At 39.0% G+C, this 11,061-nt stretch overlaps 1 long non-coding RNA gene across 1 annotated transcript; it reads right to left on the bottom strand.

Moving 5' to 3' along the window:
- Nucleotides 1-271: 271 nt before the first annotated feature.
- Nucleotides 272-9,498, bottom strand: LOC140700882 (uncharacterized). The gene is made up of 3 exons (XR_012079617.1): nt 9,424-9,498; nt 7,998-8,100; nt 272-347 (listed from the first exon to the last, which is right to left on the bottom strand). It is a non-coding gene; the product is annotated as an uncharacterized lncRNA (long non-coding RNA).
- Between the last annotated feature and the right edge of the window lie 1,563 nt (nt 9,499-11,061).

Genomic DNA, 11,061 nt, shown 5'->3' with positions numbered 1-11,061 from the left:
TGCAATTTAGTCAACCTGTAAATGACATTTGTTTAGGGAGTTGAAAACCACGTCTGCCTTTGATTTAAAACTTTCTGTCAAAACAAAATGAAGATATTTTGTTTATTCTACCCTTCTCAAGAATAAGTTGGTTTTCAGATTGACATATACTTTTTAAATGCGAAGATCTCTGTTAGCACTGGTACAGGTATTGATCAATCAGAACAAAGGCCAGCCTTAGACCACCACCTTTAGGCTGAATTAAAGGTACCTGCTGACTATTAGCCCTACCTATTAGGCTTCCTCAATCCACTTCATTCTTTACCAACATTGTAGAAGCCCAGAGAATCTTCATATGAAGTTTAGAACTAAAAACAGAAGTAATAATAGAAGTCACAATAAAAACAAAAAATAAAAGGACTAGCCCCTCTGATCTAGATCTGAGATCAAGAATAATGTTAAAAGAGGGGAGGGTATAGCTCAGTGGTAGAGTGTGAGCCTAGTATGCATGACGTTCAATCCCCAGTACCTCCGTTAAAGATAAATTAAAGATAAATTTAAAAAGCCTACTTACCTCCCCCACAAAATAAATAATAATATGATAGAATTACTGCCTATTCACTGAGGAGAATCCTTTTATTGATGCTGAAAATATCTAGGGCACTTCAAATCAACAGCCTGGGGCTAAGTCCCTAGAGGATTATGAATATTAGGTTTTGGTCTAGTATTTTTGTTGTTATGGCCTGTTTCTTAAAATCTTTTTATAAATCAGGATTTGTGGGGTTTTCAACACAAATTTCGAAGGTGTATGAGTTTGTGTACTCTTTTTAACATCAAAAATTACTTGAATCAAGAAAGAAAGGTAGTATAACCCCTTGACAGTCAGGCTTTAAGCCTCTCCTCCACAAGCATCTCGCTAATTTTCTCAACACTTTAAGCGTAACTGTCCCTGGTAACCATGAAGAAATTTAGGCTCAGGAAGCTAAGTGACTTACTACAAGGCACATGTATCATAAATAGTGGCCCAAGATCTTGAACCCAGCTCTTCTGCCCTTCAGCCCACACTATCTCCTGGACAGACACACTCAACTGGAAATACAGTTCTGGGTTGTTAGTTCTGAATGATTAGGAAGTCATACCAAAAACTCATGCTCCTCCTCTCCCCTTGCCCGCACATTTAATATTTTCCATCAAGTGAATATGGCTGTGGAAGCCAGTCTTTGGGGAGGAAATAAGGCAGTGTCCATAGAGAGAGTACCAGCCTGGGTCGGGGGAGGTAGGTTATGGAGATGGAGGGAGGAACTGGTGCCAAGAAGCCAGTCCTGCCTACATGACAAGTGTAGGTGTCCCACTTCTTATCTAATACTGGCTCTTTACTTCTCTGCAGCCTGACCGCAGGTGTCTCCAAAGTTTCCTAACCTAAGAATCACCCAGTTTGCAGTGACTGGGAATGGCTCTGCTGAGCTACTTGCTATTCCTTTTCCCTTGATCCTACTAAAAAATACTGCTTGGAACCCCATCACTTTGGGAGCAGACAAAAGAACCTTTGAAAATCTACCTAAGAAGATCTCTGCACCAATTGCTGACAGTGGTCAATCCTGGGAAGATTTCAACTTTTAATCACTTTTGTGGTATTTCGATTTTTATGATTGCATATTATTTCACATTAAATAACATGACTAAATACTTGAAAATCTCTGTAAGCTCTACCAACTGTGCAATGAAAAAAGTCAGTATTTCTGCTTTTTGACGTATCTTGGTAAAGCTCTCACTGACATCTTATACTATTACTTTCCTTTTTACAACTTTATGTGACAAGGCACTTTTAAAGGCAAGACAGGGTGGTAGTAACAGTCTACGATCTGAGGTCAACTGACACCAATTTGTGTCCTGGCTCCTTCAATAATTTGCTATGTGACCTTAGGTAAATCATTCAACCTTTCTGAACATTAGTTTCCTATAATAAAAATTGACTAAATAATGCCTATAGGTTCTCCCTAATCATTCACTGATAGACTAAATCATTATTTCTATTGTATAGCATGGTTGCTGGTAGTCCCTAGGTGTCCATTCTCTTTATCTTTTACTAAAACTCTCAACTACAAAAGATATTCCCCAGCCTCCCTTGTAGTCAATGGGATACGAGCAGAAGTAATGTTTGCAACTTCTGGGTTGCTCCTTTAGAAGTAAAAAACATGTCTTTCCCTTGAACCCTCTCTATCTGCTTGCTGAAAGCTGACTAAGGAGATGTGTTCGTAATCCATCACCCACCTTGAGGAGAGGGCAACACCATCAGGAATGACAGAGATAGAAGGAACGTGGACCTTTCATACTAGGAAGCTGCCTTATGATCATTTATTGTTAAAATGTTCTATGAGAGAGAAATATGCTTCTATCTTGTTTAAACTGCTTCTGACAAGTTGGGCTTTTGTTTTAGTAATCAAAGTTGGACTTGTGGCCTCTTTGATGGCTTCACACCTCTTGCCCAGGTGGTGAAATATCTATGGAAGACAAATTTCTGTCTCAATGCCTTGCACTTCCTTGAAATGAGAAATTTATCTCATTTGGCTCCTTTCAACTTGTTTAAGAATTGTTTTTCACTATGGTGAAACAAGCCAGGACCCACAGTTCAAAGAAAAATTCTCTACCAGACATGCAAAATTCAGGAAGTCATATGTAGAAATTTCTGACCTTGACCCCTCAGCCCCTCATTCCTCACTTTACTGTCTTTATTGCATGCATTACCATATTTCTACCTCCATTTGAGTCTCTGTGGCTTAAGGCAGCATTTGATTTTTTTCCAGGTTATAACCTTAGCTCCTTTTCCTGCATAATGCTTTCTTTCATTATGAAACCCTCTCTAGGCAATGTGATTCTGAGTTCACACCTTCCACATAGCATTCCTCTCCAGACACAGCCTAAACTCTCATCTTGGAGGGCAGCTCCTGTTCAGGCTGCCACTATCACTGGGGTAAGTTCCACACACTTTCTGTTTCACTCTATCAACTTTTATCACTTGTCTAGCATGATAGTATTTGTATTTTTGTCTGCCCATCACACTTGTTCTCCCCTCTTCTTCTGGTAACAGAATCCTACATAAGAGTCATGAGATGACCAAATAAGCTTTGTGGTCATAATGGACCACAGTCCATAATCTATGTTTCTAACCTCTGCAGAGTCACATGGAGAGAGATGAAAGGATGTTATTTCCTTTCTGAGTATCCCAATCAGTTGTATACTTCCTTCAACTAAAGCAAAAAGCTTAAGTGGAAAAAAACAACGTCGCAGGTTTGTTTTACTAGAGAAATGTCCACAATGTTCTATGTGCGTGCTATGTCTTCAGAGCAAATTATCCTCAACTAGTGTATTTTTTTTTTCACTAAAAAAGTCCATGTAAAATTCATAACATTTTCAGTGAGGTAAGCCGTCTTTGTTCCCTGGGTACTGTTGACTGAACAAGGCAAACTTGAATGGGCTTGATGTGAAGGAGGCCAGGGTTTTGAGGGGACTTGGCAATATCTGTGCCCAACAAACACACACAGAGAGGAGGAGTGGAACTCAGACTATATTCTGAATGGTGTTGAACATCTCATTCTTGAAAGTATAGGATTAGAGCCAACAGTGGCTGACTCCACAGCTCCCCAGTCACACCTCCATGTTATTTTTATTACCTAAAATACTTGGAACAAACTCATTACCAAAGATAATCTGCAACTGACTATTCACTGCAATCTTAAAGAACCTTACTAATAGAATTAATGTCCTACCTAAGAAATAATATATATAATGTAATTATATAAATATTTTATATAAAAATATATTTATAGAAATGAAGGTATATTAATCATATATATATATAAAGAAGTTATGATAGATATTACATAAACTTAGTTATATATTCCCTGGATTACCCAGGAAAGTTCTGGTTTATACCTATTGTCCTGGCATAATTATTAACAATGCCCATTTCAGTTTCAGAAGAGTTCCAACATGGTCACTCAAGCTAGATTAGATCCAAAAGAGATCTGTTATAAGACAGAAGATAATTAAATGTTGAAATGAGGTGGGAACATTCGAAAAGGCTGTATCATTTTCTTTGTTGGAAGCCTCCAAAATTTATTACTCAACTGAACGTTCTGAGAAAATGTGTCATATCAAAGGGCTAGACAATGAATTTTGTTTCTGATGCTGTCAGAAACAAATTTCAAAATATGTCCCAGGTAAACCGATGGTCATAGGAATAAAAAATTCATGTTAAATATGTCCAGAAGTTCCTAATTTTTGCTTGGATCATGTTAATGTTTGGTCTAATGTCTTTAATGACATCTTAGCTATGTTCTTGATTTTCATTTACATCTATTTTTGCAAACCATAGGCAGATGTCAGGGTCTACTCAGTGTCTAAAATAGTTTCTGAGTCATTCCCAGTTACCTATCATATTGTCAGAACAATCACAGAGGATACACAAGCAAAGCATACCAGGGGTTGAAACTGAAAATGGAATGCTGTCAATGCCCAGTGACTTATGATCCAATGGTTTTTTGCTAAAGCTGTCTTCACAGGTTTCAGAGTACTATCTAGATCATACATCCTATTTCTTGGTGTTTCATTTCATCTCTATTGCTTTAATTATAAGTTCCTGCTGCCTTAGTTTTTGTGCGTAGACTAGTAACACTTCCCCAGTAGTCATTCTCTCTTTTCCTATGGTAATAGTGCTTTCCTCCTCTAGTTCACACTTCTTTGCTGGTAACATGGCTACCAGCGAGAGACTAAGAACATCTGTCAGCCCCCTGGGAGCCAGGCATGGCCATCTTGCTAAGTCTTTGACTTCTGAATTTGAGCAGAAGGTGTGCGTGTTATTGCTACATTACAGATAATGACAGTGCCGTCCCAGGGCCTTGCTGCCCCTAGTATGGTCTTTGGGCTAGCAGCATCAGCATAACCTGGATGCTTTTTAGAAATGCATAACCTCAGGCCCCATCCTTGGGCCCACTGAACCAGAATCTGCATCCCAGCAAGATCCTCAGGTGGTCTGAATGCACATTAACATTTGAGAAGTACTGCCTTAGTAGTGGATGATGGAACAACAGGATAGAAGAAAAAATCCAGGTCTCAATTTTGTTGAGCAAAGCTGTCTACTGGCCTGGTCTGCCCACCTGCAGACGATTACGACAGAGCACAATAAAATTTTATCTCATTTAAGCCATTGAATTTGGGGGTCTCCTTTTGACCTCTAACTTGTATTTTTTAATTCCTTGTAAGAGCAAGCCTACTTTTTAAACCTCTGCCAGAGTCTTTTGGAGAAAGAGATGAGAAAGGATATTTCCTTCCTGAATATTCTAGAGTACTCCCTCCACCCTTCAGGACAGTACCTAAATTTAACTCAATCTATGTTGATTTATCTGGGACTAGGAGAGTGGGGAGTGCTCTTACCCCATCCTCCTGAGTATCACTGCACATTCCAATGATCATTTTTGGTCTCCTCGAGGATGCTGAGTTAAGAAGCTTGATATAAATATTAAATGAACTGAATACACAATGTCTCCGGAGATGGTTTCATCTTTTCTTTTCTTTCTTTCTTTCTTTTTTTTTTTTGGCAGAAGATTCAAATCCTAACTAACAGCATTAATCAAATAGACCACATTTATTTTAAAGTACATTAGGGCATGCTTGTCCTCCTTTTAATATATAGACTCTCACCCACTATTTAACAACAACCATTCCTCCTTACTTATTTCCTCCCATCCCTGATTTGGTAAATGTATTCTCTAGACTTGCAATTCCCGTGCTTCAATCCAACAAATATTTACTTAATGCCTTCAGAGTGCTAGGCATTATATTAAATGCTAGAAAAATAGCTGTGAATAAGATAAAATAGATCTGGCCATATATAGCTCACAGTCTAATTGGGCAAAAGACCAATGAACAAGTAATTACATAGCTGAAGAATGTTAAGAAATGGAAAGTACTTAAAATACTTGCAATAATGTTCATTGACTGAATAAATGAAGAAATAAATTAACCATTAACACCTTCTCTCCAGGCTTCCCTTTCCTGCCTCTCTCGCTGTTTTGGGCTCCTATTAGTCTTTATGCCTGTGCAAGAGAAGCTGGATAATTAACCAGCTAAAAATAAGGGCTTACAGTTAACGCATATGGAAGATGACTGGAAAGGAACTTGGCAAAATGAAAATAGCTGCACTTGGTGGTAAGACTGTGGCTTATTTTATTCTTTTCCTTGTCATTAAAATATTGATTACACAATACACTAAAATTGGAAATAAAAAGGGCATGTTTATGTGTACGTTAATCTTCTTTTTCACTTTATAAGGGAAGTGCAGTTCCATTTTCAGTGCAACACCAGTATCTCATTGGAGTCCACTGGGACCGACTAATGTCAATGTCCTTCCTTCTTGTCTTACAGAAACAAGCCACTGTGACAGCCATTTACTTGTACTTGGACAATAGAAGGCCCAGATTTTCATTTCTGTATTGCCAAACAACTCTGAGTTTTAAATATTATCTTCACTTAGTGCTCATACGTTGGTAGTCTTCTCTGAGGGCATCAACCAAAAGTCTAGGCCTTTTTCATAACAGTTCACTGATCTTCCTTGAAAATCCATGGACAGTGGACAGATCAGATAGTGGAGTGGTAATTAATGAAATAAAGAGGAAGTTGCTCAGGACAGGAGAGAAAAGGTGAAACAAACAGAACAGACTGCTGCTGAATAGGGCACTTCCGAGGCTGAGGTGCTGCCCAGGGAAACCCATGCTGTTGATCTATTGCTGCAAAAGGAGCCTTCCCAAAAGTGAGTGGCTTAAAACAACAGCCATATTTTTGCCCACGATTCTCCAATTTGACCACGACTTGGGCAGACAGCTCACCTCTGCCCCATATGCAATTGGCCAGGGTGGCTCACCTGGGCTGGAGGATCTCAGATGGCTTCACTCATATTTCTGGAGCTCCAGCTAGGGTGGCCGGAATGGCCAGGGGTGGCTGGGTCTGCTTCTCTCTCTATGGCCTTTCTGTCCAGCAGTAGATGGACTCCTTTACGTGGTGTCTTGAAGGGCTCCCAAGGGAGTGAAAATACAAGTTTCTACACTTCACAGAGCTTGGTGCAAACTTATTTCTCTTCCATTCTTTTGGACAAAGCAAGTCACAAGGTCATCCCAGATTTAAGAGAAAGGATAACAGACTCCACTTCTAGAGGAGAGGCCCAGCACATATGTAGGAATAGGAGGGGTTGTTGGTGGTCATCTTTGCATGTAATCTACCACACACTGTGAGTCATGCTCCGTAGTACCCACCGGAAACCCACCAAGAATCCACAACTATCACAAAACTTACAGGGCAGAGGGGAGATTAATGCCACAAATGTGTATAGGTAGGAAACATAGTTACCCTACTCATCTTTAAGACCATGACTACAACTACTACAACTAAAAGGTCTAAAATATGTTAACTGTAACAAGATAATATCACATAAAATCATTTGATACATCCACCTGCGAGGTTGGTGTCATTTCTTAACTTACAACTAAAAAAAAACTGAAGCTTGTTTCTTTGTTGTATCTTCTTTTAGCCTACATTTCTTTGAAACTCATATGTATTTATGTATTTCTTTATTCAGTTTATTTAATTTGTTTTGATTTATTGTATGTATTCTTATAAGCTGTCCTAATTCTGTGCAGTAGATATATAGATTAAAAATATGGTTTGCTACATAAATATGTCGCTATTTATCTATCTTGGATTCAAGGAAGTTTAATGACTTATCAATTACCACACACTTAATGCAAGACAGAACCTAACCTGGTGCTTAACTTTTCTGGACCTAAGAGAACTAAAATAATAAAAATCCTAATTGTATTCTCCATTCTAGGTTTTCTTAAACTCTTGGGTTACACCAGGCTCATGTGATTATTAAACACAGAAAACTGAATATAGTAAACAATTTTATAAAGTAATATCTTATTTCAACTTGAATTTACTATGAATTTAATTCAATAAATACTTACTAAGTGATTGCTCTGTGCCAGGTACAAATCTGGGTGCTTGGAGCCCTTCAGTTAACAAAACATGTTCCTGCCCATAAGGAACTTACTTTCTAAAAATGGCATCCTGTATGTAAACAAAAACCAAATCATTTCATTGTGCGGAAAAGGATTTGCAAAATGAGAGTGTGCAGGAGATTAAGTGGGAGATTATGATGATTTTATGGTAGCATCTTTTTGAAGTTTTGTCAAAAGGAATTGAACTCTGGCTTTCTCTCCTTGGGTGAGAAATCTGTGTGAGCTTTACCTCTGGCAATATTTCTCTTGGCCTTGAACTCCTCTGGGCACTCAAAGCATAGCAATGATTTCTACATAGATTCACCATTTATAATCTGAAGATGTCTCCCTGTCTCCCCCTCCTCTCCTTTGAGGCAGTCTGAGAAGATAGACGCTGATGTTTCATGGATGACCTTTCATTTTATTCTCACCCTTCACAGTTGAACAAAGACACAGGCTGAGGTTCAATAAACATCCATTTGAGGCCACAAATCTGCCACTTAGGGGATGCCTTCTATCATCTCACAATTTTATTTATCACTTTTTTTGTTACCGTTTTCCACTCTTTGTAAAATTAGATGGGCAAATGCAATAAACTGTCCATATAACAGCACAGACAAAAATTGTTGCCATCCTGGAGGCACCTCCATTTGAAAGTTCAAACTTGCTCACTGGGTGATGTGTGGAGGTCTAAAATTAGCTCAGAACTGTCATTTTAGGAGTGTCAATGTGCAATGTATAAAATTTCATACATTGAAAAGATGTAACTATGAAAATTTGAGAACCACCTTTGTGAGACCAGCCGAAGTTCTTGTAACTCAGCAAAGCAGGCCAGACACATACTGCAAAGCAACCTGTAACAATGCAGGAAAGCATGGGACAAAAGCCAAATAAATGATATCAGGACTAAACTGATGGACAGGGCAGGCAACAGGGTGTTTTGATGCTCTGATGTACAAGGTGCTTGAAAACACTGTCTCATTTGATCTTTCCTATAACACAGCTTTAGTGATAAGAATGTTGACTGAAACACAAGAGTAGTTAAGAAACTTGCTTATGACACATGATCAGAAAGAAATAAATCCAGTTTGTCTAACTTTAACGCTCAAACAATTAACATTTGCATTGATTACCAATTCAAAATGCACTGAATTCAGTTGAATTGAACATTTTCCAGGTCTTTCTAGCTTTTGCATAAGGCTTTGATGATGCCACAAAGGAACTTGCATGGAATTAGAAATACCTGAGTTGGAACCTGGATTCTGCCATTTCCTACTGACAGCACTTGGAGCAAGTCAGTTTTCTTCTTGAAAACAGAAAGATGATACCTACCATGCGTGGACCCCGTGGGTTTAAGCAAGACACCTCAGTGAACGGAACTCACAAGGCTTACCTGGTAAAGAGAAGGCTTGAGTGAAAGAATATAAGGTGAACGTGGCGTGATTGTGATTCCCACTCCGTCTGAGGCTGAAAACAATAGAAACAATAGTTATCCCAGTCTGCTTCTTACATGTTCACAGGCTCAAGACGGAGCTTGAAATAGTTTCCTAAATGAGGTTTGGGAATTCTTTGTGGATTCCAATTACACATCCTATTGTTGGACCTCATTAGCACACGTAATTGAAAACTGACTCTGTGTAATGAGGACAACTGGAATCTCCGGCTCGGAGGCAGCGACTTTGGTGTTACTGATTCCCCATTCTCCCAAAACACACCCGCAGCCACCCCTCAAATGCACAGCCTCAGGAGCAGGGGAGAAAGAGCCAGAATTCTTCCATTACTACATTTCCTGTGATGTCAGCCTCCACAGGAGCTTTTGTTTCGCAACATACGTAATATGTGGATAAACAATGGCAATATGAAGTCTTATAGGAATCCCTGATACTGGCTTCCTCAGAATACGCATCCTTAACAGCAGACAATATTATCACCAAGGAAGTGAAAATTGGTTCCTAAAGGGTGAGAAAAACCAGACACTACAATGGTTTGTGGCCTTTCGCAGTGCATAAATAGATATACAGTGTATCTGTGGTATTAAAAGTTCCTGGCAAGTGGGCGATTAGGGGGAAAAAAAAAAACAGTGGGAAACACTGCCTTAGGGAGAACATAAAGTTCTCCAGCTCAGTTTTTGATTCCAGGAAGAAGACAGGAGGCAGGACTATTCTCGGTGCTCCATTCTATAATGGCAATTTCAGGGGTTCCAGTTCATCGTGACAGTGGTTTAAGAGAAGGGCTCTGAGACAGGCTGCTTGCTTTGAAGCCCAGTTCAACCATTTATAGCTGTGTGACCTTGAGCTAATTAACTAACCTCTCTGTGCCTTTTGACTTTCTTTTCACTTATAAAATGAGTAATACTTGACACTTAAGATTGTTGTGAGGGATACAGGACCCAGTTTATACTCATAAAAAGAGTCAGCAGAAGCCACTCCTACTTTTGTGAACGAGTTCTGGTGTCCTTTAAATCCACATTCTCTAGGTGACCAAATTCAGGCAACATACTTTTTTAAACTTTGAGGATTTGGAAAAATAAAGAATATATAGAAATAGGTGATAGAAAAGAACAGATCTAATATATATTCCCGCAACATGAAAAGTTAATTTATGTTACCATTTTGTCATATTTGCCTTAGCCTTTTTTATGTATCAAATATTTCAATTACACAAGGAATACATATACACATATCCCTTTTGTCCTCTCTGTACCTTCAGTCATACCATGGTGAAGCAAAATTTTTTTAGGTGCCCACTGCCTGCCAGGTATACTTTCCTTAGAGGACTTATGAATGAGTATGCCTGAGAGACCAGTCATCCTGTGAAGCATAATCCTCTATCCAGACAAACTAAACGTCTTCATTCAGGTTAAGACCCAAATTACATTTTTCCCACGAATTGAAGCAATGTTTCTTGGGCACCTATGGTGTGGGAGATGTTTTTGAACTGGGAGCCAGAACTGTAGCACAGGCCCAGAAGTCAGCTGTTCAAAGTGAATATCTGGGTAGCTGGAGTAAGTGAATTAAATCGGTTTCCATGC

This window comes from Vicugna pacos, chromosome 13 (assembly GCF_048564905.1).
Source record: "Vicugna pacos chromosome 13, VicPac4, whole genome shotgun sequence".
In the NCBI taxonomy this organism is placed as follows: domain Eukaryota; kingdom Metazoa; phylum Chordata; class Mammalia; order Artiodactyla; family Camelidae; genus Vicugna; species Vicugna pacos.
The sequence above is the reverse complement of the archived record's forward strand: the minus strand, read 5'-3'. Positions and strand labels throughout refer to the sequence as shown.